Raw genomic sequence first — 11,307 nt, forward strand, 5'->3', positions numbered from 1 at the left:
GAGCCATCCTTTTAGTGTGTGGGACAAGGACTTCTGGAGTGGGCACCTTTGGCTGTGTTTCCTTTCATGGCCTATGTAAGTAGTAAACTGTCAAAATCAAAAAAGCACTTCTTGTTGCTTTCCTGGCTGAATTTGCCAGGGGTTGGGCTTTGCCTCTCAGCCTTGTGCTTGATAAAAAGGCAGAATCAATGTGGATCCTTGCACCACTATTGAATGAGCTTTCCAGAGGAGCAGTCACATCCACAGCAACCATTTGCATAAGAAGGCAAAGAACCAAAAAGTGTTTCATTGTTAAGCCACTGAGATTTCAGGTTGTTTTTCCTGCAACATAGCTTAACAACCTGCAGAGCGCATTGACTCTTTGTGGAGTAGCTTCATGGAGCAGAGCCACCATATTATTCTAGACATACACACAGGAGAGAAATACAGTTCTTCCCTGTTTACCCCACTGTTATTTTTGTTTTCTTACCACAGCCAACTGGTCCTGTATCCTAATGAACTCCCATGAGTCTTGATATCTCATTTGAGAACTACTCAATAGCAAGTGCTCAATATCGGTTTGTTAATGGAACCAAGGAATGGTAAAACCGAATGACCTGCCTGTCTTCTAAAATAGAGTATATCATTCTGGTGACAGAGCCCTCTCTCTGCCAGACTTAATGACTTTCTCCTGAATCATGCTGGATTAGCATGGGCAAGTTCTTTGATACATGAATAGATGATCGAACGAATCTCTTGTTGATCCATTCATCCCTGCATCCCTCTTTCCCTTCACCCTTCTTTCCATTCACCCACCCAACCATCCAAACAGGAAAAAAATTATATCTGCCCTCATGGAGCTTATCTTTTTACTGGTAAAGGAGCCAGAGAAATAACAAATTTTTGATTTTGGCTGGGCGTAGTGGCTCATGCCTGTAATCCCAGAACTTTGGGAGGCCGACGAGGGCAGATCACCAGAGGTTGGGAGTTCGAGATCGGCCGGGCTAACATGGTGAAACCCCTGTCTCTACTAAATATACAAAATAAGCTGGGCGTGGTGGCACGCGCCTGTAATCCCAGCTACTTGGGAAGCTGAGGCAGAAGAATTGCTTGAACCCAGGAGGCGGTGGTTGCAGTGAGCCGGGGTCCTGCCACTGCACTCCGGCCTGGATGACAGAGTGAGACTTGGTCTCAGAAAAAAATTTTTTTTTGACTTCTTATTCCCTATTCCCCAGGACTCTATTCCATTAGATATAGTTTTCTAACAACATGTAAAAAAAATAGGCTTTTATTTTCTTGGTTACAATCATGTATATATCATGTCTCACTGATAGTATACCCTATATCTGATTATACTCAGGAGCCCTAAGATTCCTCATTTTCTTTTTTTTTTTTTTTTTTTTTTGAGACGGAGTTTCACTCTTGTTACCCAGGCTGGAGTGCAATGGCGCGATCTCGGCTCACCGCAACCTCTGCCTCCCGGGTTCAGGCAATTCTCCTGCCTCAACCTCCTCAGTAGCTGGGATTACAGGCACGCGCCACCATGCCCAGCTAATGTTTTGTATTTTTAGTAGAGACGGGGTTTCACCATGTTGACCAGGATGGTCTCGATTTCTTGACCTCGTGATCCACCCGCCTCGGCCTCCCAAAGTGCTGGGATTACAGGCTTGAGCCACCGTGCCCGGCCAAGATTCCTCATTTTCATATATACAAATAAACTTTTAAGTTATTTTTACAGATAGCTATTGTCTTTTCATATGTCCTATTCACTGTGAGTTTTATTCCCGGGGTTAACCTTATTTCCCAGTTTTACTTCTGTGTCTAAATGACATCTCTTACAGAAAATTCACTCATTTGTTTAACAAATACTTCTTGAGCAGCAATTATGTACCATGCTGTTCCAGGTGCAAAGGGTACAGTAGTGAAGCAAATAGACAAGTCTGCCCTCATGGGGCTTATGTTCTAGTGATGCCATGGAGATTAATGTGTCATTCAGCTATAATTACAAAGGTACTATGTGAATGAGGCTATAAGGAAAGTATTTTGACCAAATTATTTTAATGCTAGTTAAAACTGAATTTAAAGAATTTGCCTAAAATCAGCATCATAATTTAAACATCAACATATAATTCCTTTACCATATTCAACAGCAGTAAAAATGCTGCTTCAAAAGTTGATACAGGTTCACATTTTTTTTCAGTGAACTTTCTCCGGTTTTTGTAATTAGTCCTTTAAAAGCATCAGTCCATTCTCCCTAATTATCATTTCATTTTCTTTCTCATTAAGATGTGCACTCGATATATTCCACTTTTGCGGACCCTTGGATCTTAGCTACCATTAATTTCAGTCTATATTATACAAACCATTTCATGAACAAAAATGATCATAGATGATTCTCAAATGGATTTACTAGTTTTGCTTTTATGTTGAAATCCAGGAATATCTTCTGATGAGCCAAACTGTGAATTTTTGACTTTATGGTAGTAGGCACATTAGTTTTTCATTTTATTTCTGACTTGAAACATCTGAATATTTTTTTTCTATATTGTAAGCTGCATGATGAATATTACCTGGCTGACATTCTAAGTAATATTTTATTTGACAACTTTATATATTTTGATGTATGTTCTACTAATACTTCTTTCTCACCAATCCCACTTTATTCCAAATTCTTTTCATTCTTACTTTTTTTCAATACCTAATAAAAATCTTCATTTATAAGGCACTTTATTTCCACTATAAAAAAGAGAGCAAAATCTTTCAAACCACAATGCTGTATTGCATAATCAAAGCTATAGTTTAAAGGGAGCTGTCTCATTCACTTTTACCTATAATATGATTGCAAGTCCTAGTCATTATTTACAAGATTAAAATGTTTTTCTATTTATAATTAAACAGTAAGAGTCACTCCTTTTTATGTTTTGAAAACAATGGAAGGAAACCAAAATAGCATTGGCATATAGATTTGCGTTTTGCATATTTCTCTTAAAATCGGTTAGAATAGGTTAGAATTTTGCTTATTGACATGTAAAAATAATATTTATGAGATAATGTTGATACATGTTGATCAAAACCAAATTATAACATTTACGTGGGGTGACCCCATCCGAGTAAATCTTTATTTGTTCCTTAAGTTTAACCGCCATCTCTCTCTGAGGCTCTGTTTTTTTTGTTGTTGATTTTTTTTTGAAACTCGATGTTTATTTTCCATGAATCTCATATGTTAAGAGCCCACACAAGAGCAGCTTAAGACCATTCAGTGGTTGCTACTACCCATTCAGTGGCCTGAGCAGTGGGAGCTGCAGACCAGTCTTCCGTGGCAGGCTGGGCGCTCCAGTCTTCAGTAGGGAACTGCTGGATGGGCGCAGAGGGCACCTGCACGCCTTCAGACCAGTCGGCAGCCTCAGGCTGAGTGGCAGTGGACTCAGGGGCCGGAGCAGTCCATTCGCCCTGAAACTCCTCCTTGGTCACAGCCTTCTCAGCAGCAGCCTGCTCTTCTTTTTCAATCTCTTCAGGATCTCTGTAGAAGTAGAGATCAGGCATGGCCTCCCACGCGTGTTCACGGGAAACGGGGCCATGCATGCGCAAAACTTCCGGAGCCAGCATCCACCACATCAAACCCACTGAGTGAGCTCCCTTGTTGTTGCATGGGATGGCAATGCCCACATAGCGCAGAGGACAATCTGTGTTACCAGAGCAATGGTAGGTAGGTTAACATAAGACGCCTCCGTGAGAGGCTAGTGGTCAGCCCTTGGGTCAGTAACCACAAGCAGCTGTGGCTCCCGGAAGGCTGCCTGGATCTGGGTGGTGAAGGTTGCAGGAGTGAAGCAGCCAGCAATTGGAGTGGCTCCCGTGGCAGGAGCAAACTTCAGCATGGCCCTCTGGCCAGTATTCCTGGAGGATATAATACTGACATCAGCAGGGTTTTCAATGGCAACAATGGCACGAGCTGCCAGGAGAAGCTTCTCCCAGGTCCTCTTCAGATTTATGATGTAGATGCCATCACTTTTCCTTTTATAGATATACTGTTCCATCTGGAAGTCAACGTTGGTGCCACCTAAATGGGTTCCTGCTGCCAGGAACTTAAGGACATCCTCCTCCTTCATTTGCAGGACATCAAGGGCTCCGGACATTGTGAAAGTTTCCCTTGAAATTACGACGGGAATCCAGAACAACGCCGTTTGGAGTCCTCGGCAGGTAGCGCAGAAAAAAAAAGCTGTTGTTGATTTTTTTAACAGGGCCTGGCTTTGTCACCCAGGCTGGAGTACAGCACAACCTCTGAACTCCCAGGCTCGAGCCATCCTCCTACCTCAGTCTTCCGAGTAGCTGGGACTACACGTGGGCACCACCATTCCTGGCTCATTTTTGTATTTTTCATAGAAACGAGGTTTTACCATGTTGCCCAGGCTGGTCTCCGTCTCCTGAGCTTAAGTAATTCTACCTGCCCCAAACTCCCAAAGTGCTTGGGATTACAAGCTTGAGCCACTGCACCCAGCCTGGGGCTCTGTTTTTAATTAGCAACGTAGACTACCTGCACTTCAGGTTTTATCTCAGAAATCACAACCATGACTCTCTGTATAATTCTTATTAAAATATGTATGGTAAACTCCCTGAAGAAAATACAATCCATCTTTTTTTACACAAACACTCATACACACAGACACACATACACCCACACATACAACCTTGGTTCAAACCAGTTCTCTAGAGAGCTGTGAATGAGACTACATTGGTTTGGCCTCATACAGAACTTCCTAAACTCACATTATTTGACTTTATGCTGAATGTGATTAAGTGGGTGAATTGCAAATGCATGTGTGAAACTCATCATGGTATTTTTTTGTAAAGATGTTGTCAAGGACATTATTCATGACATCACACACTATTCTCTTTATAAAGATTCATGGGGTATTGAGAGGTATCAAAAAATTGGGGCCATCCTGAATTTTTTTTAATGTTAATGATATTATAACTCTTATAATTCATTTTTTCCTTTTTTGCATTGCCACTAGGAATCTTTAAATTCCTTGGTTTATTCTTGGCTTCCAATCAAGACAATATGGGATATAATCTAGAGGATAATCAGATTGTAATTTCCTTTTTGGGGGTTTGGAGGGTAGGGCAGAGTCTTGCTCTCTTGCCCAGGCTGGAGTACAGTGGTGCGAACTTGGCTTATTGTAACCTCTGCCTCCTGGGTTCAAGCAATTCTCTCTCAGCCTCCAGAGTAGCTGGGACCACAGGTGTGTGCTATCATGCCCAGCTAATTTTTGTGTTTTTAGTAGAGATGGGGTTTTGCCATGTTTGCCAGGCTGGTCTCAAATTTCTAACCTCAGATAATCCACCCAACTCCACCTCCCAAAGTACTAGGATTACAGGTGTAAGCCACCACTACTGGACTTTCTACATTTTTTTTTGGAAAGTACTAAGAATTTTTGGCCAAGAATTGTGGCTTCTGCCTGGAATCCCTCGACTTTGGGAGGTTGAGGCGGGTGGATCACAATGTCACGAGTTCAAGACCAGCCTGGCCAAGATGGTGAAACCCTATTTCTACTAAAAATACAAAAATTAGCTGGGTGTGGTGGTGGGTACCTGTAATCCCAGCTGCTCAGGAGGCTGAGGCAGAGAATTGCTTGAACCCGGGAGGCGGAGGTTGCAGTGAGCTGAGATTGTGCTACTGCGCTCCAGCCTTGGCAATAGCGAGACTCCAACTCAGAAAAAAGAAAGCAGTAAGAATTTTTATGGTCAAAACAAGAGATCATAATAGAAGACACAAATTAATTCTTCTGATAATTTTAGGCTCCAGGGCCTTTCGGTCAGCTTCTTATGCAGACAAGATACTATCCAAAACCAAAAACAGGTATTTGAGACGGTGTTCAAGACAATGACTGAATTTGTCCACAGTGAGGGGAAATAAGGCAGTTTCCCTATTTCCCTTCCTCAGTGAGGTTATGTGTTGCATAAAGGAATGAGGCTCATTTTGGTGAAAAATGCTTTCATGCAGTAAAGTTTGAATTTTTCACCTCCCCTTACAGATGTTTCAGGCTCTGAATAAGGAAATCAAAATATGGTCATACTGGCTTCATATGAACCTCAAGACTACCATCTGTACTTACCATCTTCTTTGCTTTAAAAAAGTTTAGCGTCCATTTACCTATGCAAAATCAGTTGACTTAATTTTCTCTCGTAGGAAGTTTTTAACCAAATTGGAATTAAATTAACCTCACTTTAAAGTGCAAGAAAAGCTTTGGAACACCTAGTCTTTGTTCTGCAGCATAGAAAGAGGAGCACGCCTCCGCCGGCACTGGCCTGAGGCCCCGCACGAAGAGCTGGCTGCAGGACAGTCCCAAAAAGCAAAGGGACTCCACGCTCAGCCTACGAAGAGGGATCCCTGCCAAGTCTGGCTTTTACCCGTACCCAGGTCCCAAACAGATCTTGGGTCCCCTAAATGGCAAGGCTGGAGCACAGTGCCAGCCATCAAGAGGGCCAGAGTCATCATCTCAGCGAGTCAGTGAGCACCTCTCCAAGTTCTTATCTAGAGTAAATGATGAAGAAATAGGAAATGAGGTTCCCCATACATCACTGCCAAGGTGATTTAGTCCAACTTTAAAGCAGTACAAAATGGCTTCTTCCACACAATAAGGGCAAGCTTTGTACTGAGGTTTCTCAAAAACCACTGATGTCTCCAGCTCGAGCCTGTATTTAACAGGTTTTAAAAACGTTGTCAGAGGAATAGAAAGCACTCTAGAAGCCAGTGGGTGTGAACACGTTCGAGTCGCGGGGTCTGAGATGATGGGTCCATGGCAGCCGTTTGTTCCCTTCCGTCACTGGGATGTCCATCTTGGGCGGCCTCAAGGTTGCTGGATCTGCAGTCGTGGTTGGCCTGGGCATGGACCAGTTCCATGGGAAAGGGCCTCTGGGCTCCTCAGTAGGTCTGGGTGACAAAACTTCCAGAATTATACTTCTGAAGGGATCTCGGTCCAAAGAGGCTCCAGGTATCTGACAAGTTTCTGTCCTTACTTCCGCTTCCAGAATCCACGATGCTGGGATTTGAGCCAGGTAAAGCTGTGGAAGGACCAGGTGTGAAGCAGCCTGCGGGCCTCTGCCCAGGGGGAGGGTGAGGAGTGCTGCTTGGGGCAGACTGGGCCAGTGCAGGCTGCCCCCTTCTCTTGCTCTCTGTCTACTCGGTAGCTTCAGTTTGTGGAGCACTTCTGCCACGTGAACGTCCCTGGGCTCCTTGCTGGTGGGGCCCTTGTAGGGTGTGTAGACAGCACCTCTCAGCCCTGCCTGTAGCCCCAAATGCTGAATACTTTCCTGGGTCTGTTTTGTGAACAGAGAATTCATGATAATATGGGTAGCTTTAGCCTTCACCACTGGGACCGTGTCACACTGTCAAAGACTGAGTCATGGCAGGGGAAGGTAGGCTGGCCTCTCCTTCCTCCTCCCTGGTGAGGCACTGATACTTGCACTCTGGAATCACTGGCTTCCAGGGGATGTGGCCCATGTCGGGGAGGAGGAGTCATGGGCACAGGGTCCTTGAGGGCATCATCATAGCTGGATGCCCAACGGTTTATCCTGATGGGCAGGGGCATCTTGCCCAGAGGCCCACCAGTCTCAAGAGCAGGCACTTCTGGTTGTCTTGAAGCCAATGAAAGACCGGGCCCCCAGGTGCTTTTTCCATATAGAATTCCAAGCTGAGTCCCTGCCACCACAGTGAAATGGTGTGATGACTAAGCTGACAGACAGATGTTAATGAGGAACACGGTCCAGCGGCTGCAAATCAGAAAAGCTTCTGAGGAATAGGGAATGTAAAAACTGAGGTTCTGTTTTTGAATGTAAAAACAAATAGCAGAGCAACATTAGCACAATGGCAGAGTGTGAAGCCCTGAGCTCTTGTCCAGAGGTTCTGTTACCCTGCTGCTGCTGGCTGCCTGCGGCCCGGAGTCTGGGGCTAAGGAAGTTCTGAGGGTCCACAGGTCTCCTGAGAGCCTGTGGCGCAGTCTGGACCCAAGGCATGGTGAGAGCAGCGGCCACACCAGAGGTCTCCCGGACAACACCGCCCCCCTGCTACAGTTTTGAAGTGTCTTTTTTTGGACTCAGCCCTTACTGGATGCTATAAACATTAAACTACTTTTTAAAGTTGTTACAAATGTTTTTTGTTGTTGTTGTTTTTCAGACGGAGTCTCACTCTGTCACCCAGGCTGGAGTGAAGTGGTGCGATCTCGGTTCACTGCAACCTCTGCCTCCCGGTTCAAGTGATTTTCCTGCCTCAGCCTCCCGAGTAGCTGGGATTACAGGTGCCCCTGCCACTATGCCTGGCTAATTTCTATATTTTTAGTTGAGACAGGGTTTCACCACGTTGGCCAGGCTGATTTCGAACTCCTGGCCTTAAGTGATCCACTCGCCTTGGCTTCCCAAAGTGTTGGGATTACAGGCGTGAGCCACTGCAACCTCCGCCTCCTAAGCTCAACAGAAATATTTTTTTAAAAAAGCAGAAACTTAAAAAAAAAGCTTCTATTGAGCCCAGGAGGCAGAGATTGCAATGAGCCAAGATTACACCACTGCTCTCCAGCCTGGGTGACAGAGTGAGACTCTGTCTCAAAAAAAAAAAAAAAAAAAAAAGTTTTGGGTGGCGGACAAGAGCTCAGGGCTTCATACTCTGCCATTGTGCTGATGTTGCTCTGCTATTTGTTTTTACATTCAAACTTTCCTTTGTAATAAAATACGTCTTGAAAAGCATCGGTGGTCGTTGTTTACTTTTAGTTTGAGAATGTATACATTTTCTTCCTAATATTTGGCAACCTAAAATAATCAAAAGACTCAGGATCCAGTTAAGAGAGTTCATTCAAGTGCACTGTGAGGGTGGCCATCTCAGGACACATGGACACCAAAGAATTTTGATCCCTGCTCCTGGTGTCCCGGTGTGGGGAAAAGTGAGGGTCGCTTATGAGGTCAAAAATGGACGTGTTGAGCAGAATCACAACATTTTCCATACAGAGGCTAACATACAGGTATAAGATTTGACGGACTACTATTGATTACACTCTAAGGGGGTGGCTTAACATCCTATCGTAAGGAGATAACAATCACAAGGTCTCCAACGTCATTTTGTGTAGTCTTGAATGAAGAATAGGAAGTCTGGCTGACGTACAACATCTCAACACAAAAGTCAGGGAGCAATGGTCACACACCAGAGGAAAAAAAAGGATCATGTTACGTGACTCAGTTCGCAGGGCTTTTCTCCTTAGCATAGTACATTTGGAAGGTTCTAAAATTTTATCTCTTTTCATATATGGCAGGTGGATACATCAGGGTCCCAGGTGGGGCTGGCTGTGCTCTAGAGTACTGGCTGTCCCTGTGGTCGATACTGTTTATCAGGTGGTGCCCAATCTCCTACCACAAAGGACTCAGTGTTTTCAGCCAGACAACAGTGTGTGTGCCTTTATTTGCAGCTCAGATAAATATCTTCTAACAATCAGTTCACCTGAAAAATATTTGTTGAGTACTATATCATTGGTGTGTAAATATATATATGTGTATATATATATATGTGTATATATATGTATGTGTATATATATGTATGTATACATATATATACACATACACCAATGATATAGTACTCAATAATATATGTCAAGTATGGCAGAAAGCATGGGGTATAACAGGATATAGAGGCTCCGTGCTAGAGGAATGTACTTCTAGTGAGAGAGACAGATGGCAGGCAAATAATTTTAGGACAATGGGCAGCTGCTATGATGGAGTCATGTCGATGTTCCTGTGGGAGCACAGAGCAGGAACTCCCTGGAGCTGAGCATTTTGTTTGTTGGTGACAGGGACTTGCTCTGTTTCCCAGGCTGGATGCAGTGGTGCCATCATAGCTCGCTGCAACTTCCAGCTCCTGGGCTCAAGCCATCCTTCTGCCTTAGCCCCCCGAGTCGCTAGGAATACAGGCTTACGCCACCACACCCATGTAAGTTTTAAAATTTTCTGTAGAGAGAGGTCTCACTATGTTGCCCATCTGGTCTCAAACTCCTGGCCTCAAGAAATTCTTTTGCCTTGACCTCCGAAAGCACTGGAATGACAGGAGTAAGTCACGGCCTCAGCCCTTGGAGCTGAGTCTTGATTAAGAGTTAGCTAGATGAAGAAGGAAGGGCCACCAGATGAAAAATTCACAGCAAAGTCTGAATGAAGACTCAGGATTTCTGAGTCCTGGTCCAGCAGTTTTCTTCCTTATCTGGGTTTTCGAAATCTCATCTAGAAGAGACTCATATTCTTGTTTGATCTGGCAGGGCTTTTTTTTTCTTGTAAGGTTTATTGGGAAATGAGGTATTTTGTCCTGCTTGACTGATTCACCTGTTAAAAGAATTATATAGTCACTGCTCTAGACAACCACTTCCTCAGTGAGAATGTGGTCCAGCAGATTCTGTGTCCTGGTCTTTCACACATTATTTATCTTTTTTTTTCAGATGGAGTCTCACTCTGTCACTTGGGCTGGAGTGCAGCGGTACCATCTTGGCTTGCTACAAACTCTGCCTCCCGGGTTCAAGCAATTATCATGTCTCAGCCTCCCAAGTAGCTGGGACTACAGGCATGCACCACCATGCCCAGTTAATTTTTACATTTTTAGTAGAGACAGGGTTTCACCATGTTGGCCAGGCTGGTCTTGAACTCCTGACTTCAGGTGATCCACCCACTTCGGCCTTTCAAAGTGTTGGGATTACAGGCATGAGCCACCACACCCAGCCTATTATTTATTATTCTAACCTGTGTTCCAACACACTTTGATGACCCGCTTGTTAAGTGGCTTTCAGAAGTGAGGCTTTGCCTTTCTTCCTGGGATAGCGTCATCTGAGTGCTTGTCTAGGCTCAGTTCTAGGTGACTGGTCCCTTTACCTGTCGTCCCCATTGATGGGTTAGACCTAGGCAGCATCCCAATGTGACTCAATCCTCCCTGGAATCAGATGAGTGGACTTGGCGGTGGGCTCTGCCAGCCTGGCTGAACAGTCAGACCCTCTCCATGAGAATCTGGAATAGGGATGCTTCCAAATCTGGGGACTGACTTGGTTAGCTGTAGGCCCCCGTTACAGTTATGTAGAGTCAAGTTTCAAGGTGAGGCTTACTTGTGCAAAGCAATAAGCAAACTGAAGTTGTGAAGGAGCAGAAACCCTGAACAGCAAGAGGAAGCCAGTCCATAGGGAGAGTACGGGAGCAGGTGTACAGAGAAGCCAAGATGAGAGATGATATGGCTTGAGAAACGGTTGCCATTCATTCTCTGGTTTTCTCGAGACCCAGCTGCACTTCCTACAGCTGGGTTCTGTTAGATCGCTCTGT

The 11,307-nt window shown here is 44.5% G+C and overlaps 2 pseudogenes across 1 annotated transcript; both read right to left on the bottom strand.

Moving 5' to 3' along the window:
- Positions 1–3,203: 3,203 nt before the first annotated feature.
- Positions 3,204–4,187, bottom strand: LOC108302773 (annotated as a pseudogene). The gene has a single exon (XR_005199806.1). The product of XR_005199806.1 is annotated as a 40S ribosomal protein SA-like (transcript).
- A 2,533-nt stretch (positions 4,188–6,720) lies between these two features.
- LOC108302639 lies at positions 6,721–7,619 on the bottom strand (annotated as a pseudogene).
- Positions 7,620–11,307: the final 3,688 nt, after the last annotated feature.

The sequence above is a fragment of the Cebus imitator genome, unplaced genomic scaffold, assembly GCF_001604975.1.
Source record: "Cebus imitator isolate Cc_AM_T3 unplaced genomic scaffold, Cebus_imitator-1.0 Scaffold42, whole genome shotgun sequence".
NCBI classification, from domain to species: domain Eukaryota; kingdom Metazoa; phylum Chordata; class Mammalia; order Primates; family Cebidae; genus Cebus; species Cebus imitator.